Source organism: Haemorhous mexicanus, chromosome 3 (assembly GCF_027477595.1).
Source record: "Haemorhous mexicanus isolate bHaeMex1 chromosome 3, bHaeMex1.pri, whole genome shotgun sequence".
NCBI classification, from domain to species: domain Eukaryota; kingdom Metazoa; phylum Chordata; class Aves; order Passeriformes; family Fringillidae; genus Haemorhous; species Haemorhous mexicanus.
This window is the reverse complement of record NC_082343.1, coordinates 1,126,984-1,146,086: the sequence shown is the minus strand read 5'-3', so window position 1 is coordinate 1,146,086 and position 19,103 is coordinate 1,126,984. Positions and strand designations below refer to the sequence as shown.

Sequence of the window (19,103 nt, the reverse complement as noted above, 5' to 3'; positions counted from 1 at the left end):
AAGAGAGCGTTCTCTAGAAACACAGATGGCTTAAGTCATTAATAATGTCTTGTGGAATAATTTTAAAAATATGATTGCTAAAAAAAGAGACTGTATGAAGAAGCTGAGTGCATCTATTTGGTACTTTTGGGAGAGTTTGCTGTTAAACTTTCCTGCAGGACTGTGCCCACCATGATCAGCCATGTCCTCTCCCAAGAGTGATGGAACCAAGAGGTTTCCATGAAACAGCAGGCCCGTTCCATGTTACTTTGTACTGTGCAAAATAATCTTGTATTATAGTGTGGGATGTAATGATCTCAGTAAATATTCAGGGGGAAAAATAATGCTGCTTAATCCCTTTCTCTTGCTGTGGTGGAGGATTGGGATAAAAAAGCGTAGATCACCACCCGGCACGTTCGAGCTGCTGGCCTACATTTCAGAGCCAGGCTGGCAAGGAGCAGGCTCCCAGTTTCTGGAACACACAGTACATCCCAAAGAGAACCATTAGGCTGCAGTAGGATTTCTGTGGTGGGGCTGAGCTTTCCCTGGAGATATCAGATTTTATCTTAGTGATACAAAGTGCTGGCTTCCTGGCCTGAAAGGAGTATCCATCCTCTTCCTGTCTTGTCACCTGCTGCATGTTCCCCAGGGCCTGCATTAGCTGCCCACTTTCATGTTGGAGTCCAGGCCTTTTCCTTCCTTTCTGTTCTCTTTGAATATGGTGAGACACCCTTAAACTTTATTCTTGGTGGAGTGCAGGTTTTTATGATAATAATTAATTTGATTGGTCCAAGCTGAGTAAAAGCGTTTACCCATAATTGACCTGGATTCTTTGTAATGCTGTAAATGAATTCTTGGATTGTTAATGCTTTCATCAGCAGTGAGTAATTTCATAGACTGAAAACCTCTTAAACTTCAGCGTGATGATTTTGGTTCCAGGGAATTACTAGAGGTGACTAAAAATTGAGAACTCCCCCAGAAAAAAAAAAAACAAAAAACTTTCCTAAGCCATAGACAAAATTCCCTTCAGGATCTGTAGGATAGTATACAATTACACCTTGAAATTCTCTGAGTCAAACTGCAGATTGTGTATCTTGGTGCTATTGCATTTGCATACTGATAAGAGTTTGTGCTAACTGTTCTATATTGCACAAATGCTGCTGTTGTTTATTGCTTGGCTTAAATTAGATGGGGTTTGTCATATAAATATAACTCATGCCCTGTAGAAAAAAATGTCTAAAAGATTCTATTATCTACACATCATTTTGGAGGGTGTACTTTATTATCAATTGATAGCTTTTCATGAAATGGAATCTCTGGGCTCCAAGTACTTGACATCTCAGTGAAAACAGTCTGCCAGTTTCAGGAGGGCAGTGCCCCGAGTCTTGCTCAGCAAACACCAAGGAGTGATTGTACCTCTCAGTTCAGTGATATGCACATTGATCCCGTGTCAGGAGCTCTCCTGACTCGGGATTTCATGGCTGGAGGCAGATTTAGGGCTTATGGGCTGATAGGAGGCTGTGTGCTCTTTGGTTAATAAGTTTCTGCCTTAGTGAAGCTGAATGCAACAGCCCTTGATAGAATTCTGTGGTTTCTGAGAGTGATTTCCATCGTGGCGTTCCTGTGACCATTAATTGTGTTTAACCGTGTGGTTACCTGCTTCTTTAGTCTGTTTTGGGAGTCATACTGTCATACTGTATTTACTGGGGATCAACAGCCACCTGTGCCTGTAGTCAGTGCCATCCAGGCCAGAATCAGTGCAGGAAGGTGCAGGGCTGTCTGGTAGCTGAAGATGCTCTGATCCTGTGGGCGAGCACACGAAATGTTCCAGAAGGATATGCCAGAGGCTCAAATTATGTAATGCCTCGAGCAGGAAGCCACCGAATTATGTGTGGAGCATGTCAGCAGCAACAGCCTGATGTCCCTGGCAAGGCTCCACGCCAGGAAGGAGCTGGGCTTTCTCAGCAGCCTCGCAGGAGAGCCAGCGATGTGCAGTGAGGCCCTGGGAGCAGCCTGGCCCAGGGAGCCAGGGAGCTGACACCACATCCCTCCCTCCCTGGGCTCTCCTGCCCCCAGGTGTGAGAATGGCAGGGAATTCTTCACGTTCTCCTCCTGCCTTCTGTGTTTGCCTCTTCTTTTGCTTTGGGTTTTTTTTTTTTTCCTTACTTCTAGATCCAGAAAAAAAAAAAAGAAAGAAAGAAAGGACCTTTTTAGAGCTGTGCATCCAGACTAGGGATATACAGGCAATTCATGTCTGAAAAATGGTAACAGTTGTGTGTCTAAAATTAACTAATGAGCTGTGGTCGAAGCTCCTTTTCAGCACAAAATGAGAGAAGGTTTGGTAGGTAATGATCATTTCAGTATATTGACAGACTAAAATTGTCATCTTTAAATTAAGTCTCTAATGGTCTTTTCTAAATTGGGTACTTGTACTTTGCTTTTAATTAGAATGAGGCAAAAGGTCCTTATTGGAATTCTAAAGTTATACTCTGGGTAACTCAAGGAGGTGATTATCTGTAACCAAGTGTCCATCAATGGGAAAGTCTTGCAGAAGTGTCTACTTGTCAGGTCATTTTCTCTGAGCATTTCAGAGTGACAGATGAAAAAGAACCTTGAATGATGGATCCCTCTGGATGAAAACTTGTTTTCTGCTTGAAACGAAAAAGAAAAGAAAAAGAATCTGTTGACAAGCCCAGAGTCTTGCCCATCCTTTTGAAGGGTCATTATGATTCAGCTGGGTCTTTTGCAAAAATAAGTCTTTTCCTTGGAGCTTATAAGGGGGTTAGGTCATGAAGAGAGAGGAAACCCATGGGGTGTATTTAAGGTGACACGAAAGGCCAAGTGACAAGTGAAGAAACACGTTGTGCTTTACTGAACAGTGGTGAAGAAATGTGTGTTGTGGCCAGAATGAGCACTGGCCACATCAGAATTTGATTCCTCTACACCTGCCCTGGTTTAGGTGCAGCTGAAATCCTGTGATCTCTAGTTAGGTGCTCAGGAAGTGAGGAACATCAAATTAAAGATCCTTTACCAAAAAAAAAAGCAGGCATCAAGGTACTTAAGACCAGCTTATTCATTAAAAAACATTATTTTTCTTTAGAACATGAGAAAAATGAAAATTGTGGGGGTTTTGTATTTTAGCCTTCAACCCAGCTCTGTAATGAAAGGCAGACGTGAGGCTGCAGCCACTGTCCATTCCTCCATCAGTTGTCCCTGTTACTGTGAATTACTGCTCAGTGTTTCTGGGAGGGAGACTGCACTCTGGCTCTGAGTGTTTCCCTCAAAGAATTTACAGTCTTGCTGAAAGGGCCACTGGAGATTTTGGACACAAGCAAGCTTCTGAAGAAATACTTAACTGGTGGAAAGACAGAGAGAGAGATTTTTGGTATTTGCATAGCTGAAAAGAAACTGATTTTCTTGATTAAATTTATGAGATTGTACTTGTGTGTTTACATGGAACATGAGAAATTTCAGGGCCCAGTGGCAGTTCTGCCCAGAAAGCTTTGGCTGATTGAAGCCAGTGGGAAGCAGGTTGTGTTTCTGGTTTGTGCATTAGGGCTGGTGGGATGCTCCTGGTTCCAGAGGAGCTGGCTGGATCCCACACTGATGTAACCCTGCTGAAATCTGACTGCAGTCTGCAGGGGAGCAAAAAGGGCTGAGGTGTATCTCTTACTGCAGACTAACAGGGCAGTTTGTATGCTTGAAAATAATCTTGTCATGTCTTTGTTTTCCCAGCACAGGCCTGTTTTGGACAGGGAGTTTATTTTAGCATGAAGCTGGCTCTAGTTGACCAGAAGTAAGTGTAAGGATGATTTTGTGTGAAGCTGTGAAGTCCTGGAGACCCAGAGGTATCTTGTCATGTAATTATGAGCTGCTAAGGTCAGTCTGAAAGTGCACCAGCAAAATGAAAGAGTTTGAGGCATTAAAAAAATAATTAAGAAAATAATTGAAATCCCTGTGTAGTCTCTTCCTAGAAGAGAATGCTGTCAATATTTAATGAGAACAAAGTACGTAGCCATCATCCTCTCATTGCTATTTATGATTTGAAACAACTTCTGTTTTAATGGACATTTTTGGCAGCTTTGGGAGGATTCAACAGAGGAGGAAACTATTTTCTTTAACTGCCCTCATGGCTGTAATTGTGACTGCTGTGGTTCTCAGTCCCTCTGGTCTCGTACTCGGGGTGTTTTATGTACCATGAGTTCTCAAAGCAAATGCTAGAGCCACAACATGCTCTGGCTTCCCTTGGCTGAGACCCTTGTTTGCTGCAATCTGTTTCTAATATTGAGATTTTTTTCTTCTTCTCATAAAACTTAAACCTCATAAAACTGAAGAATAGCAGGTCAAATTTAATTCTGTGTATGCACCTATTGGATATTGAGATGTTCTCAACTTTAGGCTTCAATTTATTTTTTCTATAAAAGAAGAAAGGTGTATCTTGATGGAAGAGAGAAAAATGCAGCTTCTGATCTAGTGTGTAGGAGCTCTTGATAGAAATTCATTTGAAAAAGCAGCAGTCAATTTCATGTTATTTTCAGTAATGCTGAAGACTCTTGTTTTCTTTTAATAAAATACTGTCTCCTGTAAAGCATGGATTTCTAATGTGAATTTGGATTTGATTTCATTTTTGAGCACTCTTTGGTCATTTTCATTCCTGTTTGTGTAAACCTGCTGCTTTGCTTGCTGAAGGGCTGTTGTGCTCGTGTCCAGTTTAAGGTCTCACACTTAGGGCTTACAGATGGAAATCAGTTGGGTTTGTGCATTTGAAAAAAGGAGGGGTGGAAAGGACCAGCACCAAGGCAGCCCTGCCCACTTGTACTGCTCAGAGGTACAGGAGTGTTGGGTGCCCCTGTGTGCCCCTTCCCCTCCAAAGATGGGGAAGGACAGGAGGAGGGGATGCTTTCATCCTTCCAGAGTGTTGGCAAAAGCAATGCAGGAGATACATTCTAGCACCAATAACAATGGCATCATTTACTTCTTACCCAAAGCTGGATTCTATGTCTCAAAATAAAATACTTTATTTTCCCTGCTCCTGACACACAGCTCCATCCTTAGATTCCATTGTGTTGCTTTCTGGTTTTAAATGCTTGGAAGAATGGCTGCCATGTGTTCCTGTCACCTGCAGCTATGATGCTTCTGCTTAAATAACAGGAATTCAAAATAAATGAACTTCAAACGAAAACTCACTGAGCACTCAGTATTTGTTTGCTACAGTGTAAATATTCTGATCCATTAGGAGAAACTATTTCTGGGGGAAAAAGAAGGTCTTGAAGTAGTTAACTGTGATTTTATTAGGTAATTAAATATGGATATGCACAATTAAGGCTTTTCTTTTTCTTTTTTTTTTTTCTTTTAAGGGAAAGGAAGACATTTTCTACAATGTGAATTTCTACGAAACGATTTCTGATTTTCAAAAGGTATGCATTTTCTGTTCTTTTACTATTTTAATTCTGTTTTGTACTAGATTATCTACTTCCTGTTTAAAACACAGTTTACCATTGCAATGCTGCACTGTCCATGTCAGTAGAATGAAAAATGTGTTCTGAAAAAGCAGTGGTTGGGGTTCATGAGAGGAGAGAAGTTATTAGAAATTAGAATTATTAGAAATTTAGATCATAAGTGCACATTCAGAGGATGCTGTGCTCTCCTGAAACCAGATATCCTGACATGAAGGAAGTGTACGTGTGTGAGGTTGATCAGGCACAGGCAGATGAGGATATTCACAGTTCTCAGAGGCCTTATCTTTTTGGAGTGTAACATTCTGGAAAGTTTGGATGAGGAGAAATTGTTCTTTGATGTGTTCCCCCTCAGGCCCAATAACCTCCAGTGATAACTGTTCCTAAACAGCTGCAAAGTCAATTTCAGCTCTGGAGTCTCTGTGTTCCAGCAGATTCTTCTCACCTTATGTTTGTGGAGAACAAGGGTTTTACTTTCCTTTGGTACTCAGGGATGGGTCACTTGCATATCAGTTTATGTTTTTTTCCTAGTCTGAGTAGAGTTTTATCCTTCCCACTGGCATAGAGGATTTGTATCCTACGGGCTTCTGCTGTCTGAAAGCCACTTCTCCTCCAGAAGCACCAAGCTGGCACAAAATTCCAATTGCTTTAGCATTTCAGGCCTTGAGCAGGCTCAAGAAGTTGTTGTGGCAAATGTTAGTTTCTGGCTAATCCTGACTGAGACCTCAGGCTTAGCTTAGATGAGGTCTTTGATTCCTGTGGTACTGCCCAGGTGCAGAGCTGGGCACAGACTTCATGCATGAAAGTTTTGAAGTGATAATGATTAGATGGTGCATTTGCTTTTAATTGTTCTTCTAAAACCACACCTAAATTCATATGAGAATTCTCCAATGTTGTCTGAAATGAAATCATGTGAGAAATCTCAGATGAGGATTCCAGTTGCTGGTGGATCTGCTCTAAAGGGATCTTTAGTAGGAAAATTTCACTGCAGAGCAAGTCAGTGACACCAAAGGATGTGGTTGTGATGTTTATCTAGAATTGTAGAATTAGAAGTAATGGTACAAAGGTTGTAGGCAATGCTCTACCTATCCTATCTTGGCATTACTGATTAAAACAGACTTGTTTTCCTTGTTTTTCACTCCTGGATTGTTGGTTTATCCATGTAGTCTGTGCCACAAGGAGTTGGGAATCTGCTGTACTGTGACCTGGTGTTCTGTCACAGTCGGTTTGTTTATTTGTAACTGATAAAAATAATTCTTCTGTGGGCACAAGTACAGTTTAAAATAATTGAAAAAGAAAAAAATAAGCCTACATTGGCCAGAAATAGCTTTCTTGGAAAGTAGAAACTTCTGTAAATATCTTTGTAGAGCAATGGTCTGAAAATACAGATAGGGCTGACTTCTTATCCAGGTGCAGCAGTAGAAACTTTACTAGCAAGAGACAGAATGAATTCCCATTAATGGCAGAACTGGTTGTTCACTAAAAGTGATAAAGGAATAGGAGATGAATGAGTTTACCTAGAGTGTCTGTTACATGTGATGCTTTTGAAATAAGAGTAAATATTATGGGGAAAAGCCCCTTGGGAGTTAGTGAAGGAAATTAGGGATGTGCTTTCCATTTTCCACTGGATCCTCTTTTTAACCATTTCAACATAGCATGAAGAAGGACATGCCATAGGCTTTACACAGCATCTTGGAAGTGAAAGACTTAAAAAACTTTGTGGAAAAAGGAACAGCAAATTTCAAAACTCCTGACTTTTTGCATCAAGTAAAGATGAAGAGAACTTGGCTCCATAACAAAACAAAAGTAGCCCCAGGCAGTCACAATTTGTACAGCCAGTTTTAGGGGCTGTGAACAGCATGCTGCAGTTAATATTGGTTGCATTGAGGATGCCTGGGAGAGGTTTTCTGGGTAGAAGCCTGTTAAAATATCATATTGTTGAAGATTAAATGGGGCCATTCTGTGCTATCCTGTGTTTCATTACAGTGTGAGTCCAGGCAGGATTTCTTCAGGAGATGAGGTCAGGCAGTGCATCCTTAGAGGTTTATTGTGTTTACATAGTGGTGGGTGGGAGGACAGGCCTGTGCAAATGGGAGATGGTGCCTTTATCATAACACATCATTTACCTGTAATCATGTTCCCCTTAGGAGAGCATTAGTCATGTTATTCAATAATCAGGAGCTGCAGGAACTTTGACCCCTCTCCTAGTCTGAAAGAGATTGATCTGAAGAGAAAACTAGCCAAAGAAAATCCTTTAAATAGAAAGTGCTTTCCAGCACTGTGGAAAGGAGAGAGGGCTGAATCCCTGTTCAAGTTTGTAGTGTGAAACTGGGCATGATGTTCACTAGGCATTCCTGATTGGAATAATAATTAAAACAATGTACTGCTCCTCGCAGTTAGCTCATTGATTTTATTCATCAACACTTCACAGCTGATTTTTATGGAGATGAAATAAGATCCCTGTGGTATATTTACAGAATTGCAGACCTTTTTTGTGAAGGACAGAGTCTGAATATTTGGCATGTGCACTTCTGATTAATTACCTGTGCTGCTGTGGGTACTTATGTCACTGTATCTCTGAGTTGGGGAGCTAAGAGCAGCATTCCTTGGCCAAACCTTGATGAAGTTCCCTCTGTGTAATCTGCCTGCTGCGATCACAGAAACATTTTGCACTTGTTTTCCTTGTGGCAGAGTGGAACTCTCACACCTACTGAGCCTAATTTAGGATGAGTTTTAGTCCCAAACTCTTTGCTGCCTGGTCATTATAAGGGGCATGATGTAACTGGTCCCACATGGACGTGATGCTTCATAGGGGAGAGAATAAAGGAAAGCTGCCCTTCTTGTTAGGGACCAGAGCCATTTGCTCAGATTGCTGGTGTCAAATACAGAGGTTTTCACTCCTAGCTTTAGGCTGTCCCCACTGGATATCTTCTTGCTGTTCCTGAAAACACAGCAATTAACGTATTTTGTGGGGGTGTATTCTACTTGAGCTGGATTTTGCCTCCATTTTAGCCATGAATCCCCCAACTGTTCTCTTCATCAGGTCCATTGAATCCTACAGCCTGTCTGATTCTTTTCCCATGTTATCTCTGTCTTCTGGAAATCGAGTCCTTATAGGTCTAAAAACTTATCTGCTGTTCATGAGCAACATGCATAGCTCACTAAGGTGGGGTATACTCTTGAGTTTCCCTTCAGATGGCCAATGTTTTCTTTATAATAAAGTTCTCTTATTCTTAGCACATTTCTAGGTCAGGAATGCTTAAAATATCTTTGGTCATTAAAACTTGGAGTCAACAGTATAAAACAAAAATAGAGAGGCAAAAGAAAAATAAATGAAGCTTACTGCATCCAGATGAAGTATTGTTTTCCAAATATTCCCTGCTGCTTGTGATCATGTTGTTGTCTTTGTGCTTTCCTTTGGAAGACTGTTCTGTTTAATTACAGCAAAATCCAGCATTGTGCAGACATTTATGTGAGAGAGGTGTGCATGGAAGGAGCAGAAAATGTATGTAGTGGCAGAGGTCTCAGCCTGAGAAAGATTGTTGGTTTGGAGAGGAGGCAGAGCTCTGGGAGCTAAAGTGATAACGAAAGCATACTGATAATTTATGGCAGCTGTGACTGTCTCGGTTGTCAGGGTCTCTGTACTGTCATGTGCATTTAAACTGACACTTGTGATAAAGGAAAGAGAGGCTGGGAGTGAGAATGGAGGCTAATTTCTTGTCCCTGCCTGCTTGTTCTCACCAAAAGCTGTTTGAGGAGTGAATCAGGGGCTGAGCTGGCCCAAAAGCAGACCTGATACATAACATTCTAAAAGGTCATTTCTGATCTGGAGGAGAAAAGGCTCCAGGGGGGTCTTATCACCACCTTTCAGTATTTAAGAGGGTCTTAAAGATGAAGACAAACTTTTTAGTAGGATCTTGTGACAGGACAAGGGGTGATGGCTTTGAATTGAAACTGGGTATATTTAGGGGAGACATAAGGGAGAGATTTTTTACAATGAGCATGGTGAAAAAACTGGAACGGGTTTCCCAGTTAGATTGTGGGTGCCCCATGCCTGGAAACATTCACGGTTAGCCTGGGTTGGTCTCTGAGCAGCCTGGTCTAGTTGAGGATTTCTCTGCTCATTGCAGGACTAGATGGCATTGAAAGGCTCTTTCCAACTAAAAGTATTCCATAATTCTGGGATTTTTTTTTTTTTTTTTAAGTCTGAGTCAGTTTTCATTTTTTCTGCCAGAGCAAAAGTTAATGGTGAAAGAATGAGTAACTGGTGGACTTCTGGAGAGGATTCCAGAGTTTACCAGACTGCTGCCTCAGATTGGTCTGTGGTAGGTCTGTCTGAAACCTGAATCATCAGACATTCTAATGCACAAAAAGGGAGAAAACAAATCTTGGTTCCTGTAAATTTTAGTTGCCTATGATAAGAGTTGTCTTAGGCTGAGAGAGGTTGTTGTCTTTGTCTGTGTGTTTCTTTAAGTGACTGCCTTGTAAAACTGTCCCGAAAGATTTATCTGCCATTCCCCAGGAAGGAAAGACTATTTGCTGTTTTTTTGAAAAGATTATATACAGAACTAAGTCACAGTGTTGTTTCATTCAAAATTTCTATTTCATCAATGCCTGAAGTTAAACCTTCTTCTTTTAAAATGTGTGAAGTCCTGATTTTGAATCCAGAAGTGCAGAGTATGGGAAGAGCAGGTCAGAAAACAAGAGGCACAAAGTGGCACCGTGTACTGTTTGGCCTCAATAAAACCTGAAGGAAGTGAGGTCCTTGCAAACCATTTTGTTCTGTGCAGGTTCAGCTCTCTAAGACATAGTGGGGCTCTTTATGGCTTCCCCTCTCCCCCTTCCTTTCTGTTTTCTGGCTGTTTCCTTAGTGCATTGTATTGGATCCAGGGGCAAACCAGAGCACAAGAGTGTGCTGTAGAGTTATCCAGAGGAGTGTGTGAAACGGAGAGAGTGCAGTAGAAGGGAGTGGAGGAAGGAAACTCTTCCCTTTTGTGTTGCTCAGCCTACCCAAGGCTGGCATGACTCGGTGCCAGGGCTGGAGGGCAGAGACGTGAGTGACATTGCCATGTTCCCAGGGGAAACCACTGCAGACACGTTTGTGGGATTTTTGCCACTGACTTCACCTGAGGCCAATTAGGAGAGAAATGCAGAGTGAAAGAATTAGCAGGATGATCTGAAAAGTATGGGAGAGCTGCGAGATCAAGGCAGCAAGGTAGCAAAAGTGGGAAATGTCATCATAAAGCTGTCAGATACAGGAAATACCTACGTGGTGGGAAAGAAAGAGAGAGGTCATGCACAGCTGAGTTTGGACAAAATGTTTTATTCATTTCTGACTCTCTTCTCCTGTTGAAACTATCTGCCAAGACCTACTATTGATACAGCAAGATTACTGGCCTGTTGGATGCTCTCTTTTAAACGGATGTGTCTCCTCCTGTCACATGAGCAGTGCATTCATCTTTAACCCTTACTGTTTTCTGGCAAAGCCAAAAAGGAAAATTACTAAATTATTGCCAAAAACCGCATTGTATTTTGAAAGGATTTTTCTTTTCTTCCGGTACTTTCAACTACTTTAAACTGTAAAATTATGGAAAATTTCAGAGGAATGTTTGCTCTGACTGCCTTTGTGGTCTGATATGTGTAGGGGGATAGAATATAAGAAAATAAAGATAGTGTAGAAAGTAATCTCACCCCTAACGAGTTGCAGCTGGGCCAATTATCAAAGATTGGGAACAGGCCTGACTTTAACAGGCCACAGGTGTAACCAATGAGAAGAAGAGTGCTATAAAGAGTGGGGTGGCTGATTGGGAAAGGACCTGGTGTCACTTGGCTGCTGTGTGAAGGAGGAAGAGTCAGTGCTCTGAGGAGCTGCCCAGGAGAAACACCAAGGTATGAAACTTTTGTGATAAGGAGACAACAGTATGGAACCCCTGCAGTAAGATGGCAACAATATGGAGGAGCAGTATTTGGTTGAATGTAAAAGAACTAAATCTGTAAACAGATGCTAATCAAAGACAGAACTTGTCAGTATTGTCTGGCTTTGCCAGAGCTTGTTTTTGTTCTGCTGTTCCTATTTAATCTGTTGTAATTTTGCTCTTAAAGGAGTATTGCAGTAGAGAACAGGGAGTGTGTGTGTGTTATGGAGTCTGCCCACTGCAGCTGCTTAACTAATCCCTTTTGATCACAGTACCTGTAGAAACTGCAGGCTGAGAAGGTGGCACGTGCTGTTCCACATCTGAATGATTTCTTGGAGGAAATGGAAATACCTGTGGCAAATTGAATTGACTTTCAAAACTTCATTTATAATCGTGGGTTTTATGATTTCCTCTTTCTTTGTGTGCATATTTGGGATCTACCAAGTGTAAATTTTCCACACTCGACAGGTTGCCTAAGCCAGAAAAGTAGGAAATAACTCCCAAAAGAACTGCTGCTGGGTCTCTGAAGCACATACTGAGCTCTTTGAGCTGAAACAGAGTGTGTAAGAGGTGCTGTGCCAAGTTTTGAAAGGTACAGTATGTGGAGTGATGAGACTGCTGTCTAGTTATTTTCTGTACCCAAAGGGTAGAGACAGACAAACAGGAATGTTGTTTATTGCTTAACGACACACATGCCACTTTTCAGTGGTTTGTCTTTTAGCTGTTGTTTCTTCCCCTCAGAACTAATGAGCCTCGGTAAACATTGGAATGGAAAGTAGCAAGGAAATCTACTTCGATTTCCTAGCTGCACTTTTTGCTCTGTGATCAGTACCAGACTGAGAACTTGGATCAGAAACATGATCATTTGCAGTTAGCAAATGGGAGGACCTCTCTGGAGCTACTGCAGATACTGCAAGTATTCCTTGTGCTGATGTAGGAACTGCTTTTTCAAGATCTGCAGCGCCCCTTTCTTGGGCATTTGTACCTTTTTGTACACTTGGAAGACTTTGACTGTTTGTGCTTGGTTTGCAGAGGGTGTTTTTGTGAATGACCTCACGTACCTCACTGTATCAGATGGTCACACGTGTGTATCCAGCTCCTGGTTGTCAACATTTGGCCATACAAGTCTGTCTGCAAGTCTTTTGGGTCTGTCTGCCTGAAAAGCAGTAGGATTCCTTTTTTCTCTGCTGGCCTTTATGGTCTGCTTTTGTGTCAAGGATGTAGCAAGCAGCTAGCTAGGTATTCTGAAAAATTAAAAAAATAAACTTCTGTGGTTTAAATATTTTTTTTTTTGGCCCTTTTCTACATGTCTTAATTGAGCAATTTGTTGCCTGGATTCTATAGAATCGTTTTTCTTGTTGTGTTTAAACACAGTTGGTGAACTGGGAAGCTTACTCTTTTAAAATGTTAAGCAGTTTGAGGCTGTTTCCAGGTGCATATTTTGAAGGAAATCAGAGGCTTTCCTCTGCTCATCACTGGTGTATCAGCATGGAGGCTCTTCTATTGTCACATATAATGTGGAGTCAGTTTTTGCATTATCAATACTCCTCTGTGTTAATGTGCACTGGATTTGCTGTGAAAGTGATGGTATATTGGTGGGAGGGCAGTTGTCCTGTCCTCTGCCCAGTAAGTGTGTTCAGCAGTTTTGGCTTGGCTGTGCTTTCCCTGTCCCTTCCTGAGCTGGCAGAGGTGACACAGGACAGCAGGTGACACGAGAGCAGGAGGTGATGCCATTGAAGGCACTGCCTGCTGTACTTGTGGCTGCAGCAGAAGGTGCTGGAGCCAATATAAACCCAGACCCAAGCTCTCTGACAGTTCACTGCTTATCTTTCCTCTGCCTTTTTTTCTCCTTAAGAACTGTGTCCAGAACATGAGGTTTGTTTCCTTATCTTGAGTATTTCTGTTAGCTCTTGATGTGACTTGGTATAAACAATGTGGATTCGAGTCAAGTGCTTAAATGTTAAAACAGCTTCCCACATCTGTTGGTTTACTGCCAGGGAAAGAAATACAGCAGAAATGCTGTATTTAACCACTAATCAGACATTTGTTGTTGCTGAAAGAATGATCTGACAAGGATAGAGCTGGCCTAAAATGTACAGGTTGTATTTCATGGAAGGGGCAAGCTTTATTAATATTTGGCTTTAATTAGTCTGACTGTTGGTAGGTGTGTTCATTTTCTCAATGTACATCTGATATAGTATTTTTCACCAACTTATAATTGGCAGTTTCCCATAGGAAATAATCATTATTGGTATTATAAAAGCACTTTGTATCTATCACATTTGGGAAATGAAAGTTTTGCAAAGGTCAGAATAAAGTGTGCCCCCAATTATGCTAATAACTCATACCACAAATGATCCTCTAGAAGGTTTAATAGCTTGGTAGTCCTCTTTAGATTTTCTGAGAACAGGAAGAATTAATATTACATTTTGACACTTTACAGAAAGGTGAAAAAAGTAGTCTTCCTTCTCTCTAGCTTTGGAAGTTTGACCTGAACTCTCTTAGTTGCTTTAAGATCTTGAAATATTGGGTGGGTTTCAGTTAGGATTTGTTGGGGTTTTTATTAAGAATTCTTTTTAAAAGCATTTTGTTTCTCTTCACACTGAAGTCATTACCTTTTCTTTTAATGATCCCATGGTTGCACGGTATGTAGCATGTTTTGACATTTGGAGTTATCTCTAAGTTTTATTTGGAATTTGACAATAAAGTCAGACTGATTCTTTTGCTAGATTGCTGAAGTAATTTAAATTGATAACTTGGTAGGAAATACTAAAAGTTATTTAAAAAAAACCTCTTCAAAGTGAAAATTTTACTGCAAACGAAATTTTAATTTTGCTTTTCACCTGCCAAAAAAACCCCTGAAAATCCATAGTTTCCTTTGAGGGGTATTGCACATCTGCATACAACACCAAAGATTGGAGTAACTGGGCCATCCAGAGGTTTTCCAAATGTCACAAGAAATCTTCAGGATCTAATTAGTTAGAAATTGTTGGATACTGGGTTTTCTTGTGTAATGTATCCAGCAGAGAGATTTCCTTAGAGCCAGAGTCCGTGTTGCTAGAAATGGCTTTTTCTGTTTGTCATTTTGAGGCTGAAACATTACTAAAAGGCTAGCTGGAATGATTTACTCCTGAGAGTGATTATCCTAATACTGCCACCGTTCCTGGGCATCTCCTGAGTTGTAAAAGAACCCATCAGGAGAGCAGTCTGAGAGCTAACATTTGCAAATGTCTGCAAATTGAATTATAAATGTCTCTGGTAAACAAAGTGTTAGCTGCACTGTGTCAGCTCCACCCTGAGGTCTGGCTGTGCCAGGTACGTGGGGTTTGTAAGATACTTTGGGAGAGTAGAAAAGGCAGTGAAATAAATAGCTCAGATTCATTCATCTCACGAGGTTTTTAAGTGTAGAAACATTTTTCCTTGTGTTCTTTACTTCAAACTCCTGTCCCTTTTCCTGTGTTTCCAGTAAGCTTTACTTAAACAGAGATGCAGATGGTTTATTGCTCCTTTTAGAGGAGCTGTAAATGGGGAATATTGACAAGTCTGGCACTGAAAGAGGAGGCTGTTAGAAATTTGCCTACCCTGAGCTGCTACTTCTGCTTCACTGGAGGTGTTGTTTTGCTGCTCGCAGTGATTAGGGCTCTAGCAAGACTGCCTTCATAAAATCTCTTACAGAAATGTTCCTTTAGGACAATTTTTCAAGCAGCACTGCCAGCAAGGCCTTTCTTGCACAAACATTTGTGTGTGGAGCGTGTTCTGGTGCAGTTGACCACCCGTGTAAATAAAGAGAAGGATGGGAGCAAGCTGCTGGTAGACTTTAAACTTCAGCCTTGGTTTTGTCCTCCTGGGAATGGTTTTTTCTGTTTTGGCATTTCTTTATTTTTCCATTGTCAGTTGTGATAAATGCCTGATGCTAAGTGCAAAGACCCTTTGTCTTGGCTGGTTTTTTATACTCAAGTTCTCTCCACAGACATATTACTCTTCTTCTTCAGCTTAAACACCTCAGGTCAGTGAAGGGACATTATTAACTCCAGTCAAGCTGCTTTTACCTAGAAGATTATTTCTATGCAAATGCTGTGAGGAAGGGATAAAGGCAGATTTGTCAAAGCTACCTGGTGAAGCTCATACACATGTGATGCCATGAAGGATTCTGTTTTTCATAGCCTACTACAGACTGCATGCTGCAGTCCAAAACATGCTTTCCAGAGCAAATCCTGAGTTTTGAGCATGGGGCACACAAAAGGAGGTGAAATTAGGGTCCAAAAGTAGTTTTATTCAGCATATGTACAAAGTACATGGCAGTATTTATGTTTGATTAGGTGTGCACTGTGCTCCTTACTTGGCTATGGTTTCATTAAATGTTCAAAATGGTGTGGATTTTATTCCATAGCTGTGTGAACAATTAAATCCTCTGAAATTTTTCTGACTGTCCTAATTTTTTTTCTTCCATCTGAAGCTTTGCTAATGGAGGTCTCATCACTGCTCACTCTGCCAGAGAGTCAGGTACGTCTCCTGATGGTACTTGTGCTTTTAGACCAATAGGGACAAAGTGATCCAGTTTTTCCTTCCTTCCAGGTACAATTATGGGTCTCAATATAATAAAAATAAAATGATTGAATATCTACAGAGGTTCATATGGCATATTTTCCATTTATTTTAAGTTGGGAAGCTAAAATATCTTAATTGACAATCCCACAAGGTTTATTTTTTATGAGCTCTCTTTTCTCTCTGCGGTTTTACATTTTCAGGGTATTGCTAATTCTGTAAATTTAGCTATCAGAGTATTGTAATTTAAGGCCAAATCCTTCTCACAGTTGAAAGAGAAAAATTGAATTGGTTTTATTGGAGTAGAATCAGATTTAAGGGGCAGAGCCTGAATAGTTTTTAATTATTCTAATCCCTGGACAGCTTTTCAGCCAGGACACTTCACAGGCACTAATAACATTTTATATCAGTTGAGTTTCCCCTGATGTAAAATATAAAGATCATGAGTTTGCTGTATAGCCTGCTAGCATCAGCGGGACCAGTTTTTCTACTTGCCAGAACAGGCTCTAAGAAAGAAGCTGTATGAATTTGTATTGTGGTGCTTTTGTGGAGATTTTTTTTTTCTTGTTTTTCTTTTGACCTTTCTTCCCATGGGTCACTTCAATTTATTAACTTAGTTGGCAGCTGTTGATAGGATCAGGTCTTTTCACAAAGTCTTGCAGCTCCTGTGGCATGTTGTGGTTGAAATGCTTCATTTTGGTGCTTGAGTGTCTCATGTTCATATCCTGCACTGATGTAGGAAAGCAGAGCATCAGAAAAGTGATGCTGGTCAATCACAGTGGTGATTTTCTTCTCAACCAGCTAATTAATTCTTTAACCAGGCAAGTGTTGCCATTCCCACTCCAGTTGTACTCAGGAATTTCAAAAAGTGGCAAGGTTTTGTTTGTCAATCAGCAAACAAGCACAAAAAGAAAAACTGTGGTGGAACACAGGACTGTGGTAATGGGTTGGGGGTTTGTGTGACTCTAACATGCCAAATTAATATTTCCATTTCTTGAAAAATATAAAGAAATGTGTCTCAGGAGCTTACCTTGAATTTAGCATGGTTGCAGATAGTCTTGCTGTTCTCTTCTCCATTTGGCTTGCATGGGAAGAAATATTTACAGTCTGCTTTTGTTTCAGAGAACCCTTAATTTGTCCTATAACAGAAAACACCAATAATTGAGGAAGCTGGTTTAGGTCCTCTTGTTAGGTGGCAGAGGGGATTTTGTCCCTTTCCATGCATGTGCAGAAGGACAAAGAGAGGTTCCTCCCCTGTGGCTTCTCTAATGAGTTCTAACACAAAGCTAAGCAGGTTAGAATTTCTACACCCCATTGAACCAAGCAAATCATGTGGTCACTTCTCTTTTACCCTATTCTGCTTTTAGCAGGGGGTACCAAAGTGAACAATGTATTTATTTGCTACTGTGAGAACAGATGAAATTCCTGATCTTCCTTTGAATGGGGGCATTGCTCTCCTGGTTTGGGATGCCAGGATTTCCCCAGCTGTGCCTACTGGCTGCAGAAGTTAAAACTAATGAAAAGCTAATTCTGGGTTACCACTGGGCTGGTGCTGCTGGAAGTAGTTGCTGGCCTTGTCATGGATAATGTGCTTTCCATCACAAGTGGGTTCTTCTCTCTCCTTGTTACTGGCGGGCAGTGCTCAGCCCTGCTGCAGTGAGGTGCTTTCCCATGCTGTATCCATTTGCTTTTGGAATGATGGCAGATGTCACTTGGCCAGTTCCAGGGGACACTCAGGTAAAGCATTCCTGCAGAATTGCTGAATAACAGGGTAGAGCAGTGTGTAGATAAACATCTTTTGGAGTCGCTGGGGTAGGTGTGTTGGACCACAGCAGTGTTCAGAACTGAATTAAAGGTCAGCAAAACACAGAGCTCCTTCAAAAGTCCGAAGCACCACGTGTGTCTGACTGTGTTTTATTTCTGGAGATGTAAAAAGAGATGTTCCACACCCAGAAAAGTAGCAAAGAAACAGCATTTGCCATGCCAGCTAAAGGGTGTGAAAGGGAAACCCATGTGTCTTATACCCCTTAGTTTGATTTTTGTGCTGATACTCAACATACAAGTTGTTATGATGCAAAATCTAACCATGACATGTACCATTTTGTGCAGAGGAAGGAAATAGCTTGTTTAAAATTTTTTTACTGCTAATGATTAATGTTTCTTAAAAATAACTCAAACTAGGACACATCAAACCTAAAATGGTGAGCTTGGAATCTCTGTGTGGGCTGTTTCAAGTTCCAGCTCCTGTCTCACAGTAGGCCCATGTATGTGTGAGTGTGACAGGTAAGGAAGGGCTGGAAATGAAACTCCTGCATCCTTCTTGGTGGAAGGAGTAAAGGCTGCTCTGCAAAGACTCTTTATGTAGATCTCAGCCAGAAAGGTGTCACGTAGTGTTAAGGGTGTAAATGTATATTATATGTATATATGTATGTATGGATAAATGTGTTTGACCCATCACCTGTTTTTATCTCAAGTCCACAGCATCTCAGGTGTGCATCTGAGTTTTGTGTGTGGATAAGGGCCCTGGGGGTTATTGTGGTGCTCCTACCATTTCCTTTGCTCTTTCTCTCTTTGCTGACAGATGCAAACATCTCTTTCTTCCCTCAGTTTCCCCTTTCTCCTACAGCAGCATCACAGAATAGGATGTGCTCTTTCCACAGAGGCTCCATAGATAACGTGAAGCTGAAGGATATTTAGTAACCAAAGAGGAAAAGCTGGAAAGTTTTAATTCAAATCGTCTTTGGCTAATATGGAAGAAAATATGTAGTGCAGGCTTATCTAACAGAAGGAGCTGTGGCTGGTCAATTGTTGCATAAAGGGAGTGTGACTCAGTGGCTGATGCTTTCCACAGCATTTCACTAGTTCCAAGGTATGATTTCTTAAGAGTTTCATTTGGCAGCACTTAAAAATTCTCCCTTATAATACAGGAGAAGACAAAGCCTCTTGGAGGCTGGCCATAAGGTTTGTTGTACACTTTTTATTTAGAAAGAAATGTAAATTTGTCTGATACTATAAAAGTCAACTTTGTGTCACGTAAGCTGTTCCTTGTTTGGCGTGGATGGAAAATTCTCAGTCAGTGGCAGGTAAGGTCAGCATGAACACAGCCTGCTCCCTAAATCATTTATCATTGATGTGGTGTTTAGTTCTGTACTAAAAAATAAACAGGCACATTCCTTTTCTGTTTGCAGAGAGATTTAGAAATAGTTAT

General features: G+C 41.0%; 1 protein-coding gene across 5 annotated transcripts in view; it reads left to right on the top strand.

Moving 5' to 3' along the window:
- PLCB4 (phospholipase C beta 4) overlaps positions 1–19,103 on the top strand; it is a 182,797-nt gene that overhangs the window by 14,236 nt on the left and 149,458 nt on the right. For 4 of the 5 annotated variants that reach the window (XM_059840461.1, XM_059840458.1, XM_059840459.1 and 1 more), the window contains exon 2: positions 5,337–5,396. The gene's annotated coding sequence lies outside the window, so the exon portion shown is untranslated. Of the gene's footprint in view, positions 1–5,336; positions 5,397–15,806; positions 15,854–19,103 lie in introns of all 5 variants that reach the window. The other variant, XM_059840460.1, reaches the window with a different exon arrangement.